Genomic DNA, 15,955 nt, shown 5'->3' with positions numbered 1-15,955 from the left:
ACTGAACTCGAGCAGGAGATTTGCCTATTTTTCATATTTTCCAAAGGTAGATGCCGTGCATCAGGACTGGTTCTGGTGGCAATACAGTACTGCCTTTTGGGCATTACTTCACAAACTATAATAAGCATAATTGACATCATTTATCAGTGTATCAGTGCACCAATCATGCAGTACAATTTTAATTTTTACTAAATTTAATACTCTGTATTCCTGCAGTTATGTCAACAAGTCAACAGGTCACTGGTTCTAAGGTTCGTAGCCTCATAAAACATCCTTCTTATTATTTTTGCAGCTCACTAGTGCTACCGAAGCTGTCGGTTCTCTGGGTAAATTTATGGCTGTTTGGTTAAACGCACGCTATGGGAATGTAAGTGGACGTTTAAAACCACTCATCCAAGTAAGATGCAAAACAAGCCTAAATGACTTAGTTCGAGCAACGATATGGCAGCGCTGGATTTTAAAATCGAGTACCTTGGCAGCGGCGAATACAGCATTTTATACACCTTCCTGTTCATCTACACGTAACTACGAATCACGGTCATCGTCGGCATCATTTGTTGTCAGACCTTATGACTGGCAACCTTTAATCAGATCGAGGAGTCTCATGTGCTGTGTAGAGTCAGGGTTAAACACATCAGGTCAGACGGATACATGTTAAGTCACTCACTGACTAACTCCAGACGTCACAATGAAAACAAAAAGAATGGAATAGAATGGAATGGAATAGAATGGAAGGGAATAGAATTGGCAGCTAGCAGATACAACATCTTAAACCAGATCAAAGCCATTTCTGAATTTCAAGGAATGTGATAAAGCACAGATTTTACCTCAACAATGATGCATGTGTACATTAAGGCTGTGTTAATATGGCATCACTGTACAGTATATCTAGATCACAAACATGAGAGAGAAATATATCTGGATTAAAATGGCTGTCACTTTAACACAAGTATACAGTGTGACTTGCAAATGTAAAAACTCCCAAATACAAGTGTACAGACTTTTTAGTAGCCCTTAATGAAGCGGATTTTGTATTCAAGTTATTAACTTATCATTTAAAGATGCAAGCAACGAGGCAAGGACAACTCAAATCACAGGGTACAAATACAACGTTCAGCGTTAAACATCATGTTAGTGGAGAACGACATTATTTTGTACCACTGCACTCACACGTACCCTAATAGCTAGCCACACGTTATATACTATAAGTTATTAACAAGCATGTTATTATGCAGATTTCTGACCTAGCAAAATCTGGAGCCATTCCATGCTATGGGACTAACTTACGGAGTTATTTATGACTTGTCCATCCCTGCAGCAAGTGAACTAGTGTACTCATGTACTACATATAGAAACTCAGTCAATCTCAGAAATGAACGAGCAAATAAACAAACTCCATGATACAGGGAGGAGCAGCGGATCTGCGCCGAGGCATGTGACATCATCAAAATGCACACTCAGCCCTCGTTGATTCACATTTAAACACGAGTACAGCTCTTGTAGAGAGTAATTGCATATGTATCTTTACGGCTAGGAATTTACAAGAAAAATCATGTGCTTGCAAATTCAAAAATTTGTGTAATTTTTGCAAGTTGAATCACAAATTAAAACAAAACAAAAAAAACAGCTGCACTAAAATCGAACATTCACAAAAAAAAAAAAAAAAAAAAAAAAAAGCAAAATCCAAAATCCTAAAACGTTGAGTATTGGTACTATTGGTGTTGACAGCAACAACATGAAAAGACATCTGATTAATGACGGGTTCCCAAAGACCTGGTGGTTTTTCTGGATCAGATTAGTCTGTGTATGTAAACATACTCATTCAGCAAGCTGCTAGTCTGAGGGCAGGGGAGATAAAATGGGTTTACGTAAAGCTCTACTGCAACTGTGCTGTGGCGTGATGGTGTGAGGCACTGAGCGGACAAACTCTCCAAAACAGAAACACCACATTCCTCAGCTCACTCTATTATTCTCGTTTCCTGCCTGCCACAGCTCTCCCAGCAGACAGGAATCAACAAGACAAACACACACATCAACGAGCCCGAGCTCCGGCACACGTAATTGCCTCAGTAAACAGGACGCATTCTAGCTTCTCCTGTGCTGTCAGGATCGAACAAAAACAGACAAAAGGTGCTGTCTACAGCCTGCAACGCAAAGTGCTGCAACGCCAGACAAAAACACTCCCACAGCACGCTCTAGCTTTTTGCTTTATGCTAATGGAAGTGCATTAGCATGGTAATGTCCACAAAGCCAACTACATAAAGAGATTTTAAAAGGAGGAGTACAGAACAAAGTGCCAGTCAAAAAAAAATCTTTACAACAATCTTTATGCAGCAAGGAGCCAGCGATCGTATGAAATAGCTCTTTAAGTCTGCGGACCTGTTTAACCCCAAGAGAGATATATTTCTGCCACTGAAATCAAGATCTAAACACTGTCACGTTTCATAAACTAATTTCATTCTTCATAGAAACCAAGAACCGGTTTCACATGACTGATATTTTCACTGTGAGAACATCAAAAAACCCAGCAATTTCAAAATCTTCCTATTCATTACCATTTTAGTTTATCTGTAAAGATGTGAATGTGTCACTTTGAAACAGAAAGAGAAAGAAAATCGAAATGATCAGCCTCTTCCCCTTTTCAGCATAGAAAGAAAAAAAAAATCAAAAGCGCAGGTTTTGGCAGGCTAAACCTTTGTTGCTTACTTCATAAATATTGATAACTGATGTTACGCAGATGTTACATGTTTAATGTTAGCTAAAGAACTCCACGTATTTAATCTCTATTTACAGTGCCGGCTTGCTGAAAGTCAGATTTCGAAACCACCTACAGACCCGTCAATCATTCAAGATTCATATGCTGATTGGCTCATCTGCAATTTTGGTAAAGGGGGAAAAGGAGGATTTGACTTTTGGTATATTTCTTGTCATAACTTGAAGCAAACGCGCTCCCTTTGTAAAACTTATCAGAAATGCGTAAACATTGGCACTTCTGTAGCTGGTTCGGATATGACTGAGTCTACCTGAGAGACCTAATAACCTAAACCAATTAAAGTCACACGTTAAATGACAGTCACACAAAGCAAGCTGACAGGACATACTCTTCAGTCTGGGGCTGTTCAATGCATAAACAAGATATTTAAACAGCAGACATGCAAAGACAATGTCTGGGAAACCTCAAGGCCAAAAGGTCTACACGATTATTATTATTTTTTTTATTTTTTTGCTGCATACAAGTAAAAGTCCACTGAAATCACACACATGCATTTGCTTTTGCCATGCACTTTTGTTTCAAATCTTAATCAACATCGTCACTACACATAGTACTGATACTCAGTGCATCAACATCGGGACACAAACAGGTGATGAGAGAGCTTAAGGTTTATTTTGACTGAAAGTTATAGACATGTCGGGACAGATGTCCTGACTTTAAACTCTTAAGAGAGAAGGGCGGGTGAGAGAACTATTTTTACAGAGCATATGTGCCATTCCAGTCAGGAAGTGCAAAATAACCTTTAAGAGTTGCTTCAAAACGGTGGGGTTCAGAATCAATTGATGGGCGATCGGGTCAGTCTTCAAATACACCACAGAACGCGACCTGCTGTTGCATCAAAAGAAACATTAAACAGCATCACTGATACGCTTCCTGCTTGGGGGGAATTCATGACCCCATGCAAGTGTGTTGCTTGATAAATCTTACATCCGAATGTCATATATATGTAGGAGGAAAAGAAGGTCTTGATCGTTCCTATAGAGATGATGCAAAACAGTATCGTATCAGCGTTACACACTCTGTAAAGATGTTTCCTTTAATTCAGAATGCATGAACAGCTTGATGGTCTATTTGGCAACCAGCAACATGAGCTCCATGCGGGTTTCACTCGCATCCTGTAGCCCTGGAAACATGACTCGGTGGGGATTTGCCATAGCAGAGCCTATAGTAGGGAGTGTTATGCGTGTCACGAAGGAGGACAAACACATATAGAAGGAACATAAAAAATAATTATACAGAACAGCTGACATCATTAAAACATGAGGGCACTACTGCCACTGCTCAAAAATGGCCTCTTGAGTCAACAATGTATAATCATATCCCTGAACAGTTTGAACATTCAACAAACATTTCTAAGAAAGTTGACCCCAGTACCTTTCCAAAGTCAATGGAAAAAAAATCAGCTGCTTTACGGAGGTTTTCAAACAGATTCTATTCTGTCATGGTTCACATGTGGGGCTGAAAATAAAACCAGTTCAAGAGATAGAACAAACATTTGCTTGGTTTCTTTTAATAAGCTAATGTGGGATTTTATTATTTATATATGGGTCTAAAAGGCACAGAGCTGGATTCATTGATGTAAGTAATAACACACGGCCAATGGTGCGAGAGGAAAATAATCCAGTTGATCGCAATTTCTAATTTATAAACACACGGCACTTTGTAAACAGTTTGTAGTCACAGTTAATGTTATGACGATCCATGAAACAAGTTACATTCTGTTATTGCATACAGCTTACTGTATCTAGCAGCTAAAAACAAAGAAAAGAAAGAAAGACAGAAAGAAAGAAAGACAGACACAGAAAGAAAGAAAGAAAGACAGACAGAAAGACAGACAGACAGAAAGAGAGACAGACAGGACAGACAGACAGGACAGACAGACAGGACAGACAGACAGGACAGACAGACAGACAGGACAGACAGGACAGACAGACAGACAGAAAGACAGGACAGACAGAAGGAAAGACAGAAGGAAAGACAGACAGACAGAAAGAAAGACAAAGACAGAAAAACTGAAGTCTCATCTAGTGGTGGAAAACATACAGACAGTTGCAAGGATACCTTTTTAAGCCAATTACCAAAAGGTAATTAATATAATGTTTTCTGCATTAGGAGGCTTGCTTCATGTTCTTCAGGTGTGATCAGTGTACATTATGATCAGCAACAAAGCACAGATCATCAGTGATGTCGGGTCACTAAAACAAATCCTTTTTTTCCTGTCTTAATGGCTAATTTGTGTTTTCGCCTACAGGTAGTAACAAATTTATGATCAAAATTGATGGCACGGTTCTGAAGCACATTAATAAGCTTCAAATTGATTCAGTGTACATCAGAGTCCATAAACTGCATAATGGCTGACACACACAGAGCAGCAGAGCAAGACAAAGGCATCAATAATGACATGTCTTTCCAGGCGGGTGTGAATCCGGTCACACTGAGTTTTAATCATTGTGCCTGGACCATATGTGCTGGAGCCTGTTTACCCGGTCACACGCACGCTGATTAAGCTCCTGCACTGACAGTGAGCAGAATAAAAAAGGAGCGGTTAATGTAAAGGGTCCATCGGCAAATGCTTTAGGATTTGTTTTTGGCTTGAGAAGTCGGTCACACACAGCCTGGTGCACAGAACACAAGTGTGACGGTTTGCACTAAGAAACTTTTCACTTGGATAAAAATCTCTGAGAGACGTGTTTTTAAAGAGTGGATTAAAGGCCGCTGCTGGAGGTCACCTGAGCCTGTGTGCCTCCATTTAATTTCAGCTGTAACCTTTTTTCGAGGTGAGAATGCATAAAGCTTGATTCAAGCTCAGACAAGGATTTCAACAGAGGCAGAGGGAAGAAGGCGGTAAACAATCTGATGTGAATGGTGACTATCTTTGGGATTAAATTTGAAGTGCTTGCATGGAAGGCCGTTTAGAGTCACACAAGCTTAACGCCAGCATACTGTAGGTCACCTGACGTCACCTTTATTTACCTGCAAACACTGCTGATCTGTCCAACTGCCTGGAATTCATGTGAAATGTTTAGGTATTGCGTTGTTCCAAAACAGGCGTACTCCTCTTTTTTGAACACACACTCCATTCGCTTCAGTTCTTCGGAGTGAATCTAGCAAACTACAGAACAAAGTGGCTAAAAAAAAAAAAAAGGGGCTAATCCTCCTCCGGAATCAGACCACAGCAGGGAGGTGGGGCAGGATGTAGGAGGCACCTAGTCATCTGTTCAGACAAAAGGTGATGCTGCTACGTGTTTCCAGCCAGTTAATTAGATTCTCCAGCCTCTTATGTTACAATCACCGCTGCACAACTGCTACAGCTGAGGCAGTAAGATGTGCTGAAAAACAAGGACATATCCTACGTGCAGAAAGCTGAGACTTTACCATGACATTGGTGATGTTGCTGGATTACACAATATCTCCGTCCCCTTCTCTAACAACCTCATTTAAATATACTTACTTGACGAGGCTTTTATGCCAACGAGCAATGCAGCTGACGGTTAAGGGTCTTGCTAAAGGGATCAGGAGTGGTTTCCCGATTGTTCTGAGATTTGAACTGCGAGTGTTTCATGCCATGTTTCAGAACAATGAATAACTAACAGGCTTCTACCTTGTCCAAGCCAACTGCCTCTATAAGAACGGCTGCTCATGCTGCATCACGAGGCAATGTAACGCACTCTAAATTAAGAACTACCTCCTGCTCCTCAAGAGCATCAAGAGTCACACATCACTAGTTGAGTTGAAGAGTGTTTTGCTTTCGCGTTTCCGGTCACAGCGTTATTTACTCTGTCATTAACAGCTGCTAGAATTTTGCCATTACAAACAACGGCAAACAGAAACATTATAAATGGATAGAAAACAAATTGAAGAAGCATGAATGTCAATATATAACACAGAATTAAGTGTCACACAGGCTGTGATGATGCTTAGCCTTAATCTACCTACCATCTAACCAACCTGACTTTTAATTTAAAGAAAACTAGGAGGGAAAACGATCCTGTCTCGTCTGTATTCCGAACATATGCTTAAAACATCATATCTTGTACATGTGCTTAAAGCATCAGCAATCCCCATAATGCATTTCCTAGTAAAAATATTTCTTACAATACTTTTCCATTGAATCTTCACTGTTAATCCATAATATATTAGTGCATTATTCCATATGCTTCATAATTTCCCCCACTAATAAAACAGCAAAATAATCAATAAGCTATTCGAATTAAATAAAACACTCAGCTGATAAGACAAAGATCAAAATGTCTGCAACACATTATAATTGCTGTATTGAGATATTAAACACTTCTTGCACATGTCTTGCATGTATTGGACTAATTAGGTCAAAAAGGAAAGAAGACCGTCTGATCTAAATGTGGGTCTTTTCAGTCTTGGCCAGAGGACTGCTGGAGGAACAGAGAGTGAGAGTATGCGGGGGATGAAGGGGATGAGTGGAGGTTTACTGCATAGCATACAATGGCAGCTGTGATTTATGGGCACTGCTGGGCCAGTTCTACAGGCTACAGAGAGAAGCCAACCCACCAACCACACCCCCACCCACTGGGTTCAAACAGAGGAACACACACACACATTACACATCCACCCACACATATACACACCCCCACTCCCACACCAACCCACCCACACACCAGTCAGACAGACAAAAGAGTGAAATACTGTCATATGATGGGGAAGCTGGATGATGGGTAGGAAATGACCGAATTAGGGTATGGAACAAGTCGTATATTTAGTTTTGTATGGCCAAGCACTTTAAAGCACTTACGTTTAATAGAACGACAAAGCACTGACAGCGGCCAATAGATTTAATACTTCAAAATGTGTATTATGGTGATGTTATAGCACAATGTTGTTACGTTGCTTTCTTGCCCAGTCCTAATGGAACCATCTCAAACTCTCTCTAATGCGTTTATGATTTTACAGAGTTACCTAATTAATACAGGATTGAAATCACAACAATGCTACAGTTTAGAACTGTGTTTCTCAAGTCAGCGGTTTAATTAAAGGCTGAGCTGTACAGACAGACATTTCATCCTATTGTGCTTCAATGTCTCACAACTAGATGTCTAGGAGTTAAAATAAACACACTGCATGCACTTTGGCTTAGCACAAGACTCGTAACTTTACATGACCCCACTGAACTATCATAATATTTGTTCTCTTTTACCAAGGCAGCTAATATTTTGCTTGATCTGAATAATGTCAGTGTTGCACAGTGAAATACACTCACCGTTTACAAAATCAGGAACACATGCACATTCATGCTGTTATCCAATCAGCTAATCACGTGGTGGCAGCACATGGCATAAAAATTGAGCGGGAATGATGAATTGACATGAACATTAAAAATCACATATAAACAGTGCACCGTAAAGTGCCAAGATGCTGGCACAAAACAGAGTGAATAATTGAGTTTCTATGTCCTTCATCGGGGCTCGAACCAGTGTGGACATTTTCTTCTGATCTCTCGTCTCAACGAGGTGTTTCAATATCCAAGGCTTAAGTCTAGGTCTGCTTTGATATGTTCATCAATAAACCCACAGTCTGTTGATGCTTCTCTACAACTGCAATGAAAACTGAATTACGTGTCGGAGAACTTTTTTCTTTCTGATACAGCAAGCTTGCGCTTCCCATTAGTAAAGCGCACAGACAGGTAGGACACACGTGATGCACTGTTCCCAGGCCTGGATGTGTAAAGATTAGCATACAGCCGTCACGTGGAGACCTCTGAAGAAAATGTGCCTTGCGTGTGAGAATGCAGGGTGTGTATGTATGTGCGAGTGATTAAGCATGCTTTCAAAGACAAATGAAGCCTTAATCTGGCTCAGGGCAGGGGACAAAAGAAGGGATGTTGTGAAGTAGGGGGGATGGGCCTCAGTCTGAACCGCATGCTGTTTGATACAATGCACGCTATTGATCTTAGACGTCGTCTTGTCTTATTTTCACTTTCACGTACAGCATCAGTTGTGGAAAATGCGATACGCTATCGAACCGATTGAGAACTACAATCTACACACGCTCAACGGAGGTAGCCTAATATCTCAGCAAACAAGACCACATGCTGAACAAAATGTAAAACAAGAGTGAAGCTCATCCTTCTTGACTTCTAAATGTTCAGTATCTTAATCACTATGGCCTATTTAGATTGATGAACCTTTTGATAAGTGGTGTAGTCTTGCATCTGAAAACAAGCTACCTGAAACCAAATGCCTGTTGTCCGTTACGCCCATTACGGTTACAAACAACGAACAAAACAATAAAAAGACGTTATAAACATGACGAGCATTGAGACTGAAAACTTACAACTAGATCATGTAAACATGAAGTAAAATGCTGTCTCAGAGATATTGCCATCACAAAAACAGAAGGGGAAAATCAAGCAAACGCCACTTGCAATTTTTCAAAAAGACAGCAGACTTCCAGTAGTTAATAGTCAAGAGTTGAATCGCTTGACATCATTACAATACACATTTAACCAAAGCCCACTTTGATTCGCTTGTATTAAATGGAGTACAGCTATCGTAAAAACTAATTACACGTGAAGAATCCTTGGCTTGCAGCGAAAATTCTGGAAAAAGCCGCAGCATGATCGAGCTGATTGAGCATTTTTGGCTGCAAGAATAAAATCCTAAAGGTTCTTCCTGCGTAACCAAAAAGATAAATGTTTACCTCTGTCTCTGCAATACAAACTGAAATTTTTGGTGTGAAAAAATTGTGTTTTACATTTATGTTCTCACATTTCCGAGTGACCTTGTACGAAGCTGCACTTTTCCCTTATTAAAAACAAACAAACAACTAGTTGGTAACTCCAGATGAGTTTTTCCCAGGTTTTCACAGCTGACAAACACCGGGTGAAATAAAAGCTGCAAAGTTTTGGATTTGCAACAGGGCGTGTCACATTACATTATCTAACCTGTCAATGCTCCAGATGATTCCTTAAATGTGCACAGCAAGCTGAGAAACTGGGTGGTTTACTTACTGTACAATATGTGCGAGTGATAGCATGTAAATGATTAACATGAGCTGGCCTGCTTTCCTGCAGCTTTTCTTGTGTACGGGATGCTGTGAACGTGCAGGGTTTATCTGTCGAGCTTTCAGGGTCTGTGTGCAGTCAGGGGGTTTCGTCTTACACAAAAAAAAAATAATATAAAAAAGGACATGCAAAAGGACAGCACAAGTTAAGGTTTCCATAATGTGAAGCTAGATCAGGAGGTGCACTGTGACTGAGAACAGGACGGAGTGAGGGGGGTTTTTGTCTATTCAGCTGCTTTGCTGCCAAATCAGAGCCTGAACAGTTGCAAGATCAGGATCCAATATTCACACTATTAATCCTATTTCCCCCCACATTACTCCCTCCTGCTGAGGAGCAATTATAAACACTTCCTGTTTCTATGGCAAAAGACAAGAGCACTTTAAATACGGCTGTGATCGACGGCAATTACGAAGTACACTACGGTGCAGGCTTTGAGATTTTTTCCCATATATTTACATTCAGTATGCATGCTGGTGTGCTTTTTCCCACTTCCTTTCCAGTGCAGGAAATAAAGACCCGCCTGCTCCTCTAAACAAAAACACGGAGTCTCTCCCAGGCTCTGTGTGGTATAATCACTCCTTCAATTGAATAAATACAGGTTCATGCAAACATTCTAGCAACACTCAGCGAAATCTCTCACGCTCTCCAGTCAACACTTAAACAGGGTGTGGCGAGAAAACTGAAACGAGAACCTGCAAACATAAGGTGCTGTATCATCAAATCATTTGTTTCGGTCAGTATCAATGTACGTCACTAATGAACAGGCTCACAATGTGGCACTACGTTAACCATGCGTGTGCGCTATGCACTCTACCATCTAGTATATGAATTTTAGAAGTAAAGCATCACCTGAAATTAATTTTTTACTGACCGGAAGTTTTATTCCTCTCCCACTTGACAGAAAATGCCGTCAAACACACGTAAAGTGACTCCGTTAGCGTTTGAAGAACAAGTGAAACTTACAGAACTAGATAATCATTTGTGCATCCTTGTGACTGATGCTTTTTAGCCAAAGCATGTGTTACACTCCAGAATATCTATTCAGCATTCAAGCACACAAGAAATTCACATATAACGAGTACAATGTAGTAAACGACAGTATTTAGCCGTACGCACTTTACAAAGTCTTTAGCTTTGTCTATTCATAGCAGTGTAATAAGCAGAACTAAAGCGAGTCTAGTTACGCCTGCCTGACAGAAGCATAAGCCTCCATGTAGGTGTCTCTGAGCACCGGGGTGAACATCATTAAACCCAGCAAGAGCAACTAAAACCTCCATCTGCTCAGACTGATCAACCAGGTTGCTTCCTCTGCAGTTTTGCGCTCGTAAATTAATTCAACCTCTCGACTAGTCAGACGGCCAGCAGTCACGGCCTTGGTGAAGCGAATACCTGTCAGTAAACGTTAAGCTGTTTCGGGCAGGACATGTACTGCCTGGCTCTCAATAAACGATTCACAGAAATACAAAACTCCCAGAAATGTGTGGTGTGAAGCATGTCAGTATGTTGGCCGGTCATGATTAACACTCTTAACTAGGGAAGGGTGGATTAGAGTTCAAGCAGATTACACCAAATGGCAGAGCCACCACACGCTGTGCCTCACCATATGGCACGCTCAGGACACTACGACAGCTACAACCAGGGCACAAGCTGGTCTCCATGAGGCATTAGCGTATACTAATGCTAACATGCTCCGTTGATAGCGCAGTGATAAGTGCGAGAGTGATGGTATATTGGTATGAAGAGAAAATCCAAATCTTAGTCGACTAACTGAAACAAATACGCCGGTACATTTTCTCTCTCTTGAGAAGATTTGTATAACAACAAAAACAAATCTTTCACATAAATGCTCAGGTCTAAGGTAAGACCTTCTAAGCTTTACAGCATTGACAAAGTGGAGCTTTTATACCTTTTATCGCTCAGTGTGATCCCGTTCAAGTTTTCCTCGATAACACTAACAAGTTTGTTACTGTTTTGCATCCAACAAAATACAACAGACTAAACGGCATGTGCAGATTGATCAGGCGGGAGAGTTAGCGTGAAGCCTGAATCTAACAGTCGCTCAGGCTCCACGCTGCTCATCCACATGTCCAGGTTACAGGTAGATGGTGAGAAATTGAGACCTGAAAGGGAATTCGAAGAGAAAGGTGGGTCATCGCTGGGCCAAACATCGCTTACAAGAGATGAAAATGGGTCCGAAATCTGTGGTTTGTAAGAAAAATGACAACATTGTGGGATTTGGCCGACATTTCAAAAAACAATCAGCGCCAAGATGACTGCACAGAGTCCACGGTGGTCCATTCAGTTAAATAACTATTAAAATTTGTAATAGTATAATTTGTACTCTGCTGTGTACAAATTACTACAAATCATATTCAGACACCTAAATATTGTAACTCCCATAATTCTGAACCCAGGCAAAGGAAAAAAAACAAAAAGAAACCACCCTTATATTTACAGGTCGAGAAGTCATAATTGTGACATTTGTTCAGAACAAGATGGAGGAGTTCCTTCTCTTATCTAACTAGGAAAAAAATACACAAGGTTTTTTTATTAATCTAATTAAAAAAAAAAAAGAAGAAGAACAAAGAATGCGTATCAGGTGTGTTTAGCTTTTTGTGTTTTTAATCGATTTGGAAAGCCTCTGTAAACTTAACGCTTCATATTATATTATGATTGTACACTGCTGCTGTATTTATTATGCCACCATGTTGTCTGACTGACACACCTCTGGCTGGGAAAGTCAATGTAGACCTCAAGGAAAATCCTGACTTTTCCCCCATAATTCTGAATCTGAAATACGATCTTTCTGACATGACTCAAATGCACCAAATGTCCTTAACCCCGTGCTGAGTAAGTGATGTAAAATCAGCACGCCTGCTCGCAACACACAGAAAAGCAGCGGCTCTTTGCTTTAAATCGATTGCATAGGGTTAAAAACGCCATGATTCCGATTGCAAGGTTAGCTGAGCGCAGCATAAATTCACGACTCTTACTTTTGGGATGAACAAGACCTCTCTCTTTACTGCAGAACAAGCAGCATCCATATGCCAACAGTTCTCACACACACACAGGGCTGTGCTCTGAGCCTGAAGTGTCGCACTGCATCAGTAACACTGTGTCATTGTCAGCATAATGTTGTGCACCTTTCTGACACCCTCAGCAGCCTCCACAACACATAACACACACCGTATACACAGCCACCAGCACCTACTCCTGACTTGAGGCAGCCTGTATGAGCCACTTAGCGTGAGTGAGGTCACCAATTGTGACTTCTGTTGTTTAAACGCTACCTGTGATTTTTTTTTCGCTCATCTTTCACTTAGCATTTGCTGGAGGTTGTGGTGTTCGCTTTTTACCCCTCCCAAAGCTATAATATCATAGCACATGCACGCAGGTAGCTGACTTGCAACACAATCTTCCTCTCTCTCGCCCACACACACACACACACACACTCCTACAAACAGGAGTGTGGATTAACAAAAGGCTCTTTAGAGGAGGAAGTAACATAGCTTGAAGCACATTTCTGTAGTCGTGAGATTAATTTGTTCCTCTCGCCCCTCCTCAGCCTGCTGTCTGTCAGATATCTAAAACAAACAGACAGATTTAAAGTATTGACCCTCTGTCCAGCTCCAACTCATGTGTCAGCTTAAAGGCAGAATTTAGTAGCAGTTACATATACAACCTCCCCTCAGTTCCCACTAAAGCAACATGACTGGTGGATAAACAGAGACGGCTCTTCGTGCTGATCGGTTGTAGTTCTCTTCCCCCTTGTTTACACACAGACTCGAGTTTCTCCTCAAACAGTTTTACTAAACAACTGTAGGAAAGTGAGGAGAAAGCTGCCTGCTATTACAGTGTGCTCTAGGTCAGTCTGAATCAAACCTTGGGCTTCCTTGTGAACTCATATGTCTTGACTACAGCGAGAAAGTGATTTGACCCTGAATTGACCCGGCTGCAGGACGTGCCTTTTGTTTTGCATTGACTACAACTTTTTTGTTGGATTTATTTCGTTACACGTGAGCTGCTGTTCTGTCCTATGTGGCACAAACCGAGAAGACGAAAGTATTAAAATCCTTCTCATGGCCAGATCGGATCGCTATCGGAAGGTCGTGATGGGCTTTAACAGGAAACATGGCACACACAATGCTCTTACACACACACACAGGTATGATTATAATTACAGATCCGAAAAGCACTGTTTATACTCACCGTAAACACTGTAATCCGAGTGAAATATTTGTTTATATGTGCATTACATATATTTAAAAACAAAACTTCTGTACAACTTAAACATACACACCACTGCACCACATGTCTGTGATATCCGATTGAGAATCTAATCGACTTGAAGCGTTTACGTGGCTAATTATTTCCTATTTAATGGATTATTCACAATCTCCACAAAACCCCTTTCAATCCAATTGGAATTCCATTAAGATCGAGCTTACTTGGACCGACTAGAACTTTTCGAACCGACTGAGGTACAGTCGAAGTAATAAGTTTACATACGCAGCTCAGAATCTGCAAAATGATAAGAATTAGGGAAAAAATAAGAGAGATCATAAAAATCTCTTACTATTTTTATACAGCACTACCCTGAATTTTTGCAGGTAGTCCAGACACAACTAAAATTGAACCAGGCGAAACATTTACATGTGCTTTATTCTTGTCTGTCCTGAGCAGTTAAAGTGCTCACAGAAAAATCCTCCCACTCCTTTATTTGCTTTTCCAGCATATTCTGCATATCTGACCCTTTTCCAAGAGCATCAATATGCTGTTCGGTCCCATCTTTTAACTGAGGGATTTCCTACACTGTGTAAACATTCGGTTTCTCAAGAAGTAATATTAAGAGCTGGGGGTGTAAACTTTTGAACAGGAACATGGATGTACAGTCACTTATGCTTAGCAGATTCAACAATATGTAATATTGTATATACATTTATGACTTCTATTGTATCAGTCTGATTACTAACAGATTATGTAAACACACTTGTACATAAAGTGGCCAAACTGCAAGCCAAAGCCGGGAGAGGTGAAGTGTGTGTGTGTGTGTGTGTACAAAAACATGACAATCATGTAGACAATGTTTTGTGTGTATACAGTAACATTCTGTTCACACATATGGGGCAGTGGTGTATTGGTTTATTTCCACTTTACAGATGTTTTGTTTGTGATATATGTAACAAACATATGTTTAAATCGCATTACAATGTTTACGGTGCATATAAACAGTACATACAGAATATGCTTTGGTATTGATAAAACTCTCTCGTGTGCACATACTCAAGTGTTGTATTTGTGTGTGTGTTCGATGTGTGCCATTTTCCCAGCCAATACGTCCTTCTTCATCAAAAAGCATTCTTAAAAGCTCTCAAAACATCTGCATCTAATAAATACCAACTACTAATACATTGTGGAAGATATTCTGCTGCAAAAAAAAGTGTGAATATTCCCTATGTATGGAAACTTTAGGGACACCCTGTACTTTCATTTGGAGACTGAAACCAATTCAAAGCGCAAACAAAACACAGGGGACCATTTTTGCTCTGATTCAGAGCCAAATAGAAACTGGTCTAGGTAGAAACTGTAAAGGTATGAACAGCATGGGAAAGGGGGGGAAAGGCTGAAAGACTGGAACTGGTATTGAATTTGATTGCTAAAATGACTCCATGTCCTGCACGCAGTGTTGACTGAATACACACGTCTGTTGAGAGGTTTAGAGAACTAAAGCCTTAAAGCAGACTGCAATCATAGCTCTGATACATCAGTGACCAAGAGAACCCTCTGTAATGTAATGTGTAATGTGCAGAGAGCAAAAACAGTGCGCAAAACAGCATGTAAAAGTTTGATGGATGTACACTCTTCCAATATAGATCCATCAAACGGTTTACATGCTCTTTGCACATGCACATGTTGATTGTTGCTTTGCACAATACTTTACAATACCTCATGTAACTGCTGCTATAACACTGTGTTCATTCCAGTATTTCTGCACACGCAATATTGTTTGAACATACAGCATTTACACTGTTCTGTGCTGTTTTCTTGCACTGTCCTGTCTGTCTTTTGTCCCGCACTGTCCTGTCTGTCTTTTGTCCCGCACTGTCCTGTCTGTCTTTTGTCCCGCACTGTCCTGTCTGTCTTTT

General features: G+C 40.5%; 1 protein-coding gene across 15 annotated transcripts in view; it reads right to left on the bottom strand.

The window, feature by feature from the left end:
• Positions 1-15,955, bottom strand: part of scrib (scribble planar cell polarity protein) — a 75,913-nt gene that overhangs the window by 58,369 nt on the left and 1,589 nt on the right. The gene's annotated exons all lie outside the window — the stretch shown is intronic.

Source organism: Tachysurus vachellii, chromosome 7 (assembly GCF_030014155.1).
Source record: "Tachysurus vachellii isolate PV-2020 chromosome 7, HZAU_Pvac_v1, whole genome shotgun sequence".
NCBI classification, from domain to species: domain Eukaryota; kingdom Metazoa; phylum Chordata; class Actinopteri; order Siluriformes; family Bagridae; genus Tachysurus; species Tachysurus vachellii.
This window is presented reverse-complemented; position numbering and strand designations above follow the sequence as displayed.